At 41.9% G+C, this 13174-nt stretch overlaps 1 long non-coding RNA gene across 1 annotated transcript in view; it reads left to right on the top strand.

The window, feature by feature from the left end:
• The window catches only part of LOC310714773, a 75344-nt gene extending 69284 nt beyond the window's left edge, over positions 1-6060 (top strand). Inside the window, exon 3 of the long non-coding RNA XR_014530061.1 lies at positions 5989-6060. This is a non-coding gene — a long non-coding RNA (uncharacterized lncRNA). The remainder of the gene's footprint in view (positions 1-5988) is intronic.
• Positions 6061-13174: the final 7114 nt, after the last annotated feature.

Below are 13174 nucleotides of genomic sequence, written 5' to 3'. Positions count from 1 at the left end.
GGGTAGAAACACGGGTACAGGTCTTTTCCGAGGTGGCTCTCAGCTTGCGGAATGTTCTCTCCAGCGAGGCTCACCAGGCAAAAACATTCCTCTTCCCCCAGGCCTTTGGCTACTTAAACAAACTATGATATTTTAAACTGGGGTTGGTGGTATTGTTTTTTGTTTATTAGTGTGTTATGCATTTTTGTGTTTTTATATTGCAAACCGAGCTGTGACCCTCAGATGATATTTAATAGAAATTTAGTAAGTAAATTAATAAATATATACATACATTTTGGTTTATTACTAGACACAGGGTCAGCTCCAGGCTTTAGAGACCGCCAGCAAAGTGACACTTGTGTGCTCCTTCCTACAAAAGGTCTCCTTCCTGGGCTTTCCTGCTGGTGGGACAGGCAGAAGCAACATGATCTGCAACAGATGGCTGCAAGCTGCCCACCATTTTAATAACAAAAGTGTTGCTCTGGGTCGGGATATCACAGGCCATTAAAGTAGTTGATGGCTCACAACCCCAGCCACCCAGTGTAGTGGGACCTGGAGATAGACTAGGGCCTTAACAACTGCCTGAAGATGCCAATCGCTGATTCTGGCCTTGATTGTATTACATCCAACCTCACATTTCTGCTTTTTCTCTTAGTGGAAATCTGTTCTCAAAAACGTATCTGGGCAGACCTACTTCACAGACTTGCAGACATGAATGGGATTGCATTATTATTATTATTATTATTATTATTATTATTATTATTATTATTATTATTGTATTACTTTGCTCTTAAGGTATATGGAAAGAACTGTAGACTTTACACACTTTACACTCCAGATAGACTACAGCTCTTTATACAACCAAACGATGTCTATAATCACTGTGCCGTTGATCATTATTTGATGCTGACATATGAATGCTCAAGCTTCTGCAAGATCAAATATGGTAATCAAACCAAAATAGTAAAACATATGTCTATACAAGGCCAGAAACAATCATCAAGGGTTTTCCCCAGATATCTTGTACTGACAGACAAGAGTGCTTTAGAGCAGCTCTTCGGTTTTTGTAGATCTGTCATTGGAGTTCACTGTGTAGAAATTGCCAGTCATACAAAAATGCTTCTTTAGCAATTAGGTCTCTGAAGAGCAGTTTGCTTCGTCTAAAAAAATAAAAGCCCACACATCCATCTTCCTTTCAGACAGTTGCGAGGAACCCAGCAATATAATGTGACATGCCGCTGTTTTCCATCAGGCACCAAACACAGTGTCACTTTCCAGCCAGTACTGAAACTACTGTGCTGAACATACTGAATATGCTTTTCTGGGGTTGTGTTCTATTGTTCTTGGAAGTGTTAGAGTGGGTCACTTCCGTTTTCTTTTCTTTTTTTAAAGAGACTTATTAATAAAATAAATGATTTTCCATTTACTGTGACTTGGAGTGTATTCTCCATATTTGTCCCATTGGATACTGTTTTCCACACAGTAAATGCTACCAAAATATTTTGTTGCGCATAAAATTTTGAAAAGCCCAGTTAATTACACCAGTTAAAAACCTTGCTTTGTAGGGCTGCCAACCTGGGAAGAGGGAATGGTTTCCTGTTTTGCCATTCAAGAGCAGCCTGATTCATAGAAATTGGGAGTTGAAGCTTTTGCCACTTGCTGATATCTGCCAATCAGATCTCTATTAAAGGCAAGCTGCAAAGGCCAATACAAATGTTGGCATTCCTGCTGCCTAGATATCCCTAACACAGATGTACTTTTATGTCACTAGGTCCCTTCGTCTTGGGAATACAAATTATGATTTTCAACCCTCTCCATTTCAGTTTCCTAAAATTAGCAGGGATTAAGCCTGTCAGCAACCCTTCCATTCTCGATAAGATTGCCAAGTACTGGACACATTTTGCAAGGGAAAGCAGCTACTGTTATGACGCTCCAAATGCCATCTGGAAGTCTGATTAGTAAATGCTCACGTCCCTGCATTTCCTTCCTATATTTTCCCCCTTGAGTTTTAAGGAGAATTAAAAGAGGAGGTGCTGCAAGCCACACCCAACCAATTGGCTTTTTAGAGAACTTTGAAGGAAATGACATTCAATTTGTGTTGCATCTGAGCATTACAAGCTAGGCAGTTTCATAAACAAAGTAATTATGAGTTTGGGTGACATTATTATCTATTACACTTTGGATTAGACCCAGCCTGGGAGGGGGTGCACAACTCAGAAGGCTGTTATGTTATATAAGGCCAGCTTTTCCTTTAGTTTGGGACAAATAAGAAAGAGCAAAAACAAACAAAAAAACCATTTGGTCTGTGCTTAATGGATTGTTTGGTTGTATATGTGGTTTAATTGGTGTTCTGAGTTTTAAATGTTGCAGTGCAGCATCAAAATTACATTGGTCAAGCTAAATTGTTAGCTAACTTTTGTTTTGAGCAATGGAGGCTTCTGACTGTATCCTTCTGGTCTCCAGAGAAGTTTGAGGGTGAAGAAAGGACATGATGTATGACCACTGGCAGCCTTAAAACATCAAACAGAATTGGGGCCGTATTCAGCCATGTTTCTATCCAGAGTAAGTAAGCCATGTCCATTAATTGCAATGGGCATGACTAACACTGGCTATGACCTGTGGTTGTTTCACAGACCAATCTTATGTTTAGCATGCCACAACAGGACTTTGTGAGGGAGTGAGAGGAAAGTGAATTGTGCCACCTCAATGCACAGCTCATGGCTCAGCCTTCCCTCACCCACAACAATTAGTAGGGAAGGGAAGACTTGTTGTGACTGTAATCTTCACTTCCCACTTGCAGGTGAACACCATGTATTCAGTGACTATTAATTCTGCTCCATGGATCCAGCAGAACATGTGCATTCAGGAAGGACTGGAGTGACTGGCATTTGCCAACAGAGAGCTTATTTGTGTGCACAGATGAGTCCATTTCCCCTGGATATGAGAGCTGTTTCACCCCACTGTTGAGAGATGGGGAGTTTGAGAACAATGAAGTTATGTTGAGATGAAGTGTTCACATATAGCAGCAGTGGCTAACCTGTGGCCCACAGGCCAGATCCAGCCCACCAAACCACATAAGGTGTCCCACCAGCCTTTGCAACTTTATCTTGCAATCTCATTGGGTGATAAAGTTTTCTGTTCTTTAGAGAGTGATTTTTAAAGAACAGGCAGATTTCTTTGTCTCCCAGTCATAAAAAGTATTCTCGCTGCCCTTGAACATTCCTCTCTAAAGGGCAGCCAGAGGGATCATCTATCTACAATCTCAGCACTAATCACCACAGTGCTGAGATGTGAGAGAAGTCCAATCAGGAACTGAAAGATGCTTCTGGCAGCCCTTTAGAGAGGAACTCTAAAGGGCAGCCAGGGGGTTCTTTTATCATCAATTTTAGAAGCACAACAGTACTAAGATCAGATAAAACAACAACCCATCAACTCCTTAAGAGTAAAGAACATGCACATGCTTCTGCATGGGTGCTTGTGTCTGAGAGTGTAAATATGAGTGTTGCTGGCACTGTGTGCGCGCATGTAAGATAGAGAGTTCTGTGAAACTATATGTGCTCTGTTTGTGTGTGCTGCATGTGTTGTGAATGTGCAACTATTGTGAGTGTGAAAAATGTTTAGAAGTAAGGCACTGGAGAGAGCAGCAGCTATTTGTTATGTGTCGGAATGCCAGAGTTTTGTGGGTACAAGGCACTCATAAGTCTTAGAATGAGTAAAAGTCAGAATTAAAGTTTGATTAAACTGTGCCAAACATGGAAATTCCTGAGTTTACCTTATACTAGCAAATCTAGCCAGGCTGGCAGGGCTAGCTGAGTGCAAGCCATTAAGAAACAAAGAACAGTGATGGCCCATCATGGAACCCATCAAGAGAGAGTGAAGACAAGGAGGGGAGGGGTTCCTCCTCCAGCTGTGTGTTGGTGGGCAGAGACAGGGTGGGTGACATTAGCGAACAGGAGGGAAGGTGTCAGTTTTGCAAGCGGTTTGGCAAGCAGAGAAGAGAGGGCACAACATGCTGTAGAGACTGACAGTGGCAGGCTGTGGAAAAGGAGGCAGAAACATGGCTTTTTGCCATTCTTTGAATCCAATGCTGCGCTTATGGAGGACTCCAGACCTGCTTTGGTTGTGAATGCTCTGCAAGCCCTTCATCTAGGCTCAGGTTGTATACAAGAGTAAATAAACCATAAAGACACAACAGTCTTTATGCCTCATTGTCCCAAAGCAATTCAGGTGTTCTGTGGATTGCCATTTGCTCTGATTCAATAATAAAGAGCGGGTTTTCACAGGGACCTGAGCCTAGAAACAGGGCACAAAGGGAAGTCTGGATGAGCCCTTGGTGCTGAGTTACACCACATTCTATGAGTCTATCCTCTATCATGGTGACATGGGCAATGTGAGACTAACTAATTCCAACCCCGCTTTTGAAGTGAATGGGTAGAAAATGTTATCTTCTTGGCCTGGCGCTGTGCAGTCAAGCTGCACTGTTGATGGGAATGTGGTCAGTGATTGAAGTTGTATTGTGTACGCCTCCCCTGTGCCACCATGCCCCTGCTGATATCTCTGCACTTTTTCAGCCATTCTTCCAGTGCCTCTTTGCTTACAGAACAGCCCTGGCAGTGGAGTGCTCTGCCAGTATATCTAGAGCATTCCACCATGTTTCTGGGGCTTTGTCAGCGAAGCAGGGCTTCCTCCAATCCCTGCAACTCCTCAGCCAGCAAATCTTCAGTATGTGATTGCTCCCTTAGAGAAGCGAAGTTTTACTACATTGTTACTGCAGCATGAGCTCTCTCAGGAGGAGAATCCATGATTAATCACAATGAAAGTTGATTCCTTAAGTTGGCGATAGTAAATGTGTATTATATACGCTTTTGTTATCTTACATGTCAGTTTACAGTATATAGGCCTCTCCTGAGTACCCAATAATTAAATTTTCTTTTCTTTTTTTACACATAAAGCGCCCAAGAGACACTGGGCAGCTGAAAATCATTTGAGAAAGTAATCAAATTTATTTTAACTTCCCATTATTCAATCTACTATGGGATTCGAATTTGTTCCAAGGCTGAAACAGACAAGAGACAAGCAGAATATCCTGCTGAATGAGTTCTAAAGAATGGATCTTGCACCAGTAAGAGTCTTTGGAGGACTGGAGTCAGATGCTTGAGCTTGATGACATTCACAGTGTTTGTGTCAATGATGGATACATTCTTTTAACCACCTGCAGGTGATGAAGCTCCCAAATCAGGAACCTTGTTTTTCATCGCCAAACCTATATGTGTGTATTTTGGAGCCCAGCCTAATTGTAGCTTTCATCGCTTTCACACTATTTCAGTGGTGCTGAGAGTAAATTTGTTATGGCTGGCACCCAAAGGATTTTACACTGTAAATCTTGAACTCATTTATTAAAGACCTGCTTTGCCTTTCATTAGGGCCTTGTTTGCTTATGCTGAAGTACAAATATAGACAACGGTTTGGAATGATTGTGATCTTGGGATGCCTCAGATTTTGTGATCCATGCCTAGTGAATTCACCCTTACAGTTTTGCGCTCAGCTTGCGGAACAAGCAACACAAAGCATGGCAGCTATCTGGAGCAACAGCACAAAATGTGTTGCACCATTTATGTGGGCAAGTTGATCCTGGCTTGAGTGTCGGCAAAGGAAACCAAGTACTGTAGGAGGTTCAGACATGGAGCAAAAGGCTATCATTGGCTGCTAGTGATGATTGCGGTTTACTACATGCACTATCAGAAACAGCATGCCTCTTAATACTAGTTTCTGCAGAACATTAGTGGTAAGAGTCCTATTTGTGGGCCTCAATAGGTATCTGATCAGCCACTGTGAACTTAACACAACAGAGCTCTTCTTGTGCAACCTGTTGGATTGCTCTGGAGGAAAAAATCCACTGCCTTACCGTTGTGTAATAGTGGGGCAGTTGCATCACTTAAGAACATGTTATAATTATTTTAGTGTGCCAATTCTTCCCTCATTATACACCTTGATGGTCTTCCCTTGCAGTGCTGGGGAAAAGGATCCATGCCACAAGAAATGTGTGACCCCAGCATTGTAACCCTCTACAAGAACAAAGGTGAGCACCACGATTGTGACAATTACCTTGTGTCCTGAACCCCTGGCTTAGCTGGCAGCAAGTCAGTATGTCAGGTCCAAAGTTTTAAGCCTGGAGTTCAGTCCACACAAGCAAAGTCCAAAATCCAAAGGTCAGGAAACACAGTCCAAGGTCAATACAAACGGCCAAGTCTGAAGTCCAGCAGTCCAGAATCAAACCGAAAGCACAGTCCCATAGAGGTCTAGGTGCATCCAAGCCCAAGGTCCACCAACATGGGCAGTTGAGCAGACACAGCACCTCAGCTGTACTTTGCATGCTGATTGCAGCATCTGGGCTTGTGAGGCATGAGACCTTCACCTGTTCAAAGCCTTCTCCAGTTGAGTAATTACACACTTTCTCCCAGAGCTAGCGAGCCTCACCTGGCCAGCTAGAGAGCTGCGCTGTGGGCCCTTGACTGCCTCAGCCTCCTAGAGTGCCACTCCCTACACCTCAGAATCGACCATGTTCATGGGGACTGGGGCCCCTCTGGCTCTGGTGATGGGTCCTGCTGCTCTGGTTCCTGTGCATGTACACCATCTTTAACTCCTTGGAGAAAAAGGTGAGATAGAAATTCAAACAAAAAAACAAACAGTCGTACCTACCATGTAGTAGAAAAGGCAGAAAAGAGGCCCCACTTTCTGTTTCCATCGCACTCTTATGTGGCTGTTGAGCAGAACTGTAATGAGTGAGGAAGGACCTGTTGTCACTGGTCCTGGCCAGTGCAAGGCTGGAAAACTCAGACACTTGATATGATACATTTGCAAGTATCAATTGCAAAATCAAAGGATTTGTATGCTCAATGTTTGTTCTGCAGTTCAGTTGTTATAATATACTCCAATCTTATTTTATGCTGCTGTTTTTAATTCTAATTGGTAGTATCAATTACATTCTCATTATTTTTTATTATATAATGGTTATTGTTTAAATTGCCGTGAGGTTCCCTTGAAAATATTTGCATGTGGAAGCTTGAACCTCTCTTGGCCTTTGCTTGCAAGTAGTTTGAAGGAGAAGCCATGTATGAAACATGTGTGCCCTTCAGATCTGATGCATGTTGTGTACTTGCTCGGTAAGTACTTGCTTACAGAATATACCCTGAGAAGTGGCCCTTAATGTTCAGATTTACCAGTACATGATAGAAAGTAGGATGGAATTTAGCCATTGGCCAAAGGCACTTGGGGACTCCTGAACTTTCTCGGTAAAGAAAGAAAATACATTTTCTAGTACATCTGGGATAAACTTCTTATATCAGCCTGCATAGCCCAGTTGGTTAGAGTGTGGTGCTGATAATGCCAAGTGAATATTCCTGCATTGCAGGGGGTTGGACTAGATAATCCTCAGGGCCCAACTCTATGATTCTATCTTTGTTCTGCCCAGATACCAACAGCCCTCAGGAAAGTGGATGTGTGTTTAGGTGGATGCACAGAAGCTTTTAAGAGCCACGGAACAATTTTCCTGGTGATGCTCACGTAGGGGTGGTAATGTTTAAAGCAGCCCTCAGCTGCTGTCATATTCTCAACTGTACTTGTTGAAGTAGCCTTGTGGAATTTTCTTCTTGGAAGCCTGATATTTCCCCTCCTGCAGGACTTGTTCTTGGTGATTGTATAACCAAGCACACTGGCAGTTTAAGGCACAAAGTTGTGGGTTGCTGGTGAGTGGAAGTAAAATAAAAAACCACCACTCTGGAATTCAATATATAGTGCAAGACTGAGCTGCCTGAGAGGAATGAATGGAGACCATGTCCAAACCAAAAGTATCTGGACCCTCGGAGGCCTTTGGAGAAGAGATTATCCTCATTATAGTTCTTTGCTGGAGCCAACAATTTCCTCTACGCTAGATTGAGATGTGCAAGATGACCCCCATAAATCTGGCAAAGAGTTACAAAAGACCTGCCAAAGGGTAACTGGAAGGAACAAAGTAGGAAATATAATTACTATTACCTTCAAATCACAGAAACAGATTTTAAGCAGTTACTGGTATAAAAAACAACTTTCAAAGGAAGCACTTTTTTGAAGAAGGGAAAAAAAGAAAAAGATTATAAGGTCACCACATGTTCCTAAGAACTTAATTTATCATCTTTCACAGCATAATTTAACATGGGTTAGTTAACTTAAACCACACTCATAACTACACTCGTGCTCTTAAAACAGGGTAGTTACAAATGTGGATGAAAGGACACTGTTTTTTACTCTTCCGAACCCCATAAAGACGGAGTGGAGGGGGGATGGCTTTAATATATGTGAGTGAAACAAGCTTCATTGATCAGAAGAGCAAACTGCATCAGCCTGGGACTGTGAGAATCCTCTCCAACATCCACTCATGTAGGGAAATGGTCCGCCTTACGCGAACAAAAAGGATGCATAAATTGGTATTCAGAACTGACCTTGAAGAATAGTGTGTGAGCAATTGCCAAACTTCCTAAGGCTCATGCTCACATATATATGAATTGAGCAATTAGAGATTAAGCTGGCAACAATTACTGTGCTCACAGCAGGTATTTTTCCAGATGCCATGATCCAAGAATTGCACTGGACATATCCATGATTGCTCAATTAGCACATTTTAGTCTGCACAAATGCATACTAAAACAAAAGGCTGCTTAAGCAAGAAAAAAAAAGTGAGCGGGCTCTGAGTGATTTGAGATGGTGAATCATATTTATGATTCAGATATTTATATAAAATTAAAACAGGATGGAAAATGACCTCCTAAATGAAAGAACTGATGGAAGTTAGAACTTTATTTTTAAAAGGAAGGAAGGAAGACTGTGGTAGTCATTACAAGTAAATTTACAGAGGGATTTATGGGGTGCTACTAATCCCCCAACATTTTCACCATTATAGTTGACATAGCAAAGCATGATTTCCCCTGTTATTGGGGCAGCTGCTAGAAAGTTTAATCCTCAGGTAGGTGGCTTCAGCCTTATAAATGGAAGATATGACGGAAGGTTTCTGCAAAATAATGTTGCAGTCATTGTGCCAATTTGAGTTCTCATGGCAGGGGAGGATTTCAACATGAAGGCATTTCCATGTTTTAAATTATTAGGATCTGGTAGATAAGCCGAGTTACAGTTTGGCACATAGACAGATTTATTTAGGATGATAACCATATATTATGAAGGCAATAAATGTTGCATTAAACCAAGGAAAATAGTTTATCTTGGGACTGAGGTGTAAAAATAAATCATCTTAAGCATATCAGTAGCGTTTTTGCCAAGGGGATTTATAGATGATAAGGTCGTAAGAGTTTTAAAAAAACATTTTATTTATTGCTAGTACAATAGACTCTCAAAAGACCGTGGTTTTGCAATAGTAAATTATTTCCTTCACACTGAGATCTTGGAAATTTTTAAAAAGAATTTGCTTGCAGGGCGCTCTGCCTTTTTCATTTGACAATTGCCATTAAAAATAGAAGATTTGAAAGCATAGGCATTTGGACAGAAATGTCTTATTTTGCTCAAAACAGCAGGAATCTCCAGTCACCCTTGGCTGCAATCCAAAGTCCTGCTCCTCGGGTTGTGGATTCACTGCTGCAACCAACTCCCTGATGCTTGCAATGGTCAGGGCAGAAGGTGAAGTGGAGGGTGGATACTTTTAACTTGTTTTGCTACTCTGTTTCTAGGTTGGCACAGCAGAGGTGTCCACATCAGGTCACACTCTGGAAAATGGGCTGGTTTGGATCCAGTAGCTCCATAACCAGGCCTGATCCACCCATACCCAGTAACCCGTCATTTGGTGGGCTTGCATTGATTGCCACCAGCGGTAGCACGTGGTTCACCATGCTTTCATCATGCATGGCATTATAACCAAACCAAGAATCATGGTTTACCACGCTGTGAAGTTTTCTAAGTTGGGTTCCTGGTCATGGTTTGAGTGAAACTAACCATAGTCTCTGTCCTGGATGTAACACTAAGCCAGGAATTGTGGGTTGTTGCTCATACTAGGGAAGCAGTCATTATGTTCAGTAAACAACTGGTTATGGTGAATGCACTCAATGTGTACTGCAGGTGTGGACATTTTGCCTCTAGCAGCCAAAATGGGGGGGGGGGTAACCCCGATATAATGCATACTGTGCTGCTAGGATGTGCCTTGCATTGTTTCCGACATCTCTTTCATATGAGGCATAAAACTGTTCTGTACACCCAGGAATTTCTTTCTTGAATCCTCCAAACAGCCATTTCTATGAAATGGAATCCCAGCATCAAGGGGTTTATGTGTGAAAATAGGTTTCACTGCCAAAGGGAAATTCCTTGGAGGATTTTGTGTGCTTTACAGAGCTCTAGTTTGGGTTATAAAGTGACCTGTGCTAAATCAACAATTTTGATTGGAGGACCCATATTCAATACAGTTCATTTCTTGTTGCTCCAGACTAAGTAAGTAATTTCAAGGGCCGGATTTTGTGTGTGGGTTTCTGTTAGAATATATTGTTAGAGTATTGTTTGTCCTGATTCTAGTGCCTGAGCAGAATAGGGCAATGCAGGGGATAGATTTACACAAATATCTTGCTTTATGTTGAAGGCACACATTTGGCAAAACTTCAGAGGCTGGCCAGGAACCTTTCTTACATTGCATTTTCATGCATTTTTAGCATCGGTTTACACATTACAGCTGTGAAGAGGAGGTTGTGCTAAATTGTTCCATATGGTGGCTGTCATCATGTGGTGAGCCATTTGTGAGCATTGTTTATCCATGCAGATGCAGACCCATTTGCAGTGGCATGGCTGCAACCAAATACCAAAATAGCGGTGGAGTTATTTGCACAGTTGCAAATGATGTGCCTAGTTTAAATATATATATTAAATAGCAGCCTCACCCCTTCCCCAGTTAAGATCAGCACTGTGACAAGTATCAACCATTTTTTGCCAAACAGTGGTATAGTAATGGAAATTTTCTCTCAACCCCACCCCTGCCACAAAGGCTCCATTGGTGGACACATACATAGTACTCCAATTCTCTTGCTTACCTGCTGACAGTGTCATAAGTAGCAGAGCATTTGAACCCAGGAAAGCTGTCAAACCCAGCTTGAGTGTCATTGAACCAGTTCTTTCAACAACCAAGGAGAAAATTGTGATCTGTTCCCCCTGCCCTGCTTCACCTCCCATAGATGAAAAACAGTATCATTGGCCACACAAACTATTTAAACAACCAGATCCCAGCCACACACAGAATATGAATGCTATACTGTGGATACTGCTTTCCAGATGGCTTCCAGTATATGTTTTTGTCCACATTTTGCTTCCTTTCCCCCAGTCCTTCATTCTTGTCAGCTGCACACTGCGTAAGATAAGTCTGCCACATCTGTATTAGATAAAAGCAGTGGAAACAGAAACAATGCTGTTTCATTCTCATGAATGTGTAAAGCATAAGACATATGACTTAGAGTTATCAAAACGGGCAAATTCTTATCACATTTATTTATGATTTACCACCTATCCAACAACGTAAATGAGAGCATTGCCACATAAATATTTTTCACAGGGAAATGCTATCACATAATGATTTCTATTACATTTCCTCATGTTGTAGACCAGGAATTGCCAGTGTTATGTCCACAGGTGCCAGTGTGCAAACCAGTACTTCCGATGGCACCTGCAAAAGGTCTCAGTAGATATACCTTCAAAATAAGCAATATATAAAATACTAACAAATAAAATCAACTTAAAACCAAAAAATAAATAAAAGAATAAACTCCTAAGATATCCATCTAACAACACAATAAGAAGGGCAAGCCCTACCCCACCCCCTAAAAGATGAGCATCGCATTAAAGGCTAGCATAGCTACCAACAGTCTAAGTCAATGAAATGTCTTAGCCTGGCATCTAAAGACGGACGATTGTGGCAGGTTTGTTTGACTGAGAAGCGCATTCAATAAATAGGGAGCCACCAGTGTAAAGGCCCATTCTCACCCTCTGCACTTCCCTCAACTGAGGGAAGGGACTGTGATGAAGACCACAGGATTTGGGCTGGTTTATGTGGTGAAGGAAGGTACTTGAGGGTGTTTGGGTTTTTTTTGCTTTGTTTTTTTGCTGTTTTAGTGCCTATTTGAATGGGAGGGAACAATATAAATCTAGCTGTGTTGGAAGAGTAGGATTTGTTTGTTTGTTTCTTTGTTTATATACTCTGCCTTTTCCCCTGATGGGACTCAAGGTGGTTTACAGATAAAGCCAAGGACTGCTAAAAGGATACAAATTATTATAATGGGACCTCATGAGTCCTGAGAATTCACAGTAGTTACAGGACCCAGAATCTTATAGGTATGTGACACTGCCACCTCCTTCCTGCTTTCTGCCCCCCCCCCCCACAACACAGCTGGATATGTTTGGAGAACCCTGGTGGCTAATGTGGCTTCCTAGAATTGAATGACTTTCTCCCATGGACTGTAATACACCTGCCTCTCCTACCCCATGTGCAAATAGGCTGACTTGTGCCTTTCTAAAGGATGGGTGTGTTGGGATTTTTTGGGGTTTTGAAACCTCAAAGAATTCAGATTTAGTTTCCACCAGCACACAATCACCCGTTCATTCAATTTGGATGGGCAGCTAGTTTGCTTGTTAAGAAGCATCCAAAGGTGGGTGGGTGAGTCTCTCTTGCTCCTCCTATCTGCACTTGTAGTCAACACATTCATGGGTCTGCACCACACAATATGCACTAGATCTCACTGTGTGTAGGACTCATCCTCCTTGCCATGGGGAGAGATTTACAAGCCTACCTTCGCAAGTTGCCCAGAAGCACAAAAAGGAACTGTCAGTAAATCACACACCTGCCTATTGCTCCAGTTATCACAGTGTAAATATAAAACCTGTCTATGTAATGAATGTGTTATCAGATGTTGTGCTTACCCTAGCCAGGCAGTTCAATGAGAGACCTTCTAATTATCTATAGTAAAGCATGCACTGTTGAAAAGTCTGAACAAAACAGATTATAGAGTATAATACGGTGAGCCAAATTCTAATCCCTGTAAAGCCATCAACACAATTCCCATGAACTTTACTGGGACCATAATGATATAAGTATGGCAAGCATCCAGATGCACTACTGATGGAGTGTATTGACAATTGACCTCTGTGGTACAGAAACATCTCTGTTTCTATGAAGCATAGAAAC

The sequence above is a fragment of the Podarcis liolepis genome (assembly GCF_965112155.1).
Source record: "Podarcis liolepis genome assembly, chromosome: 9".
Classification (NCBI taxonomy): Eukaryota; Metazoa; Chordata; class Lepidosauria; order Squamata; family Lacertidae; genus Podarcis; species Podarcis liolepis.
Note: the sequence above shows the minus strand (reverse complement) of the source record. Positions and strands in the feature narration are given on the sequence as shown.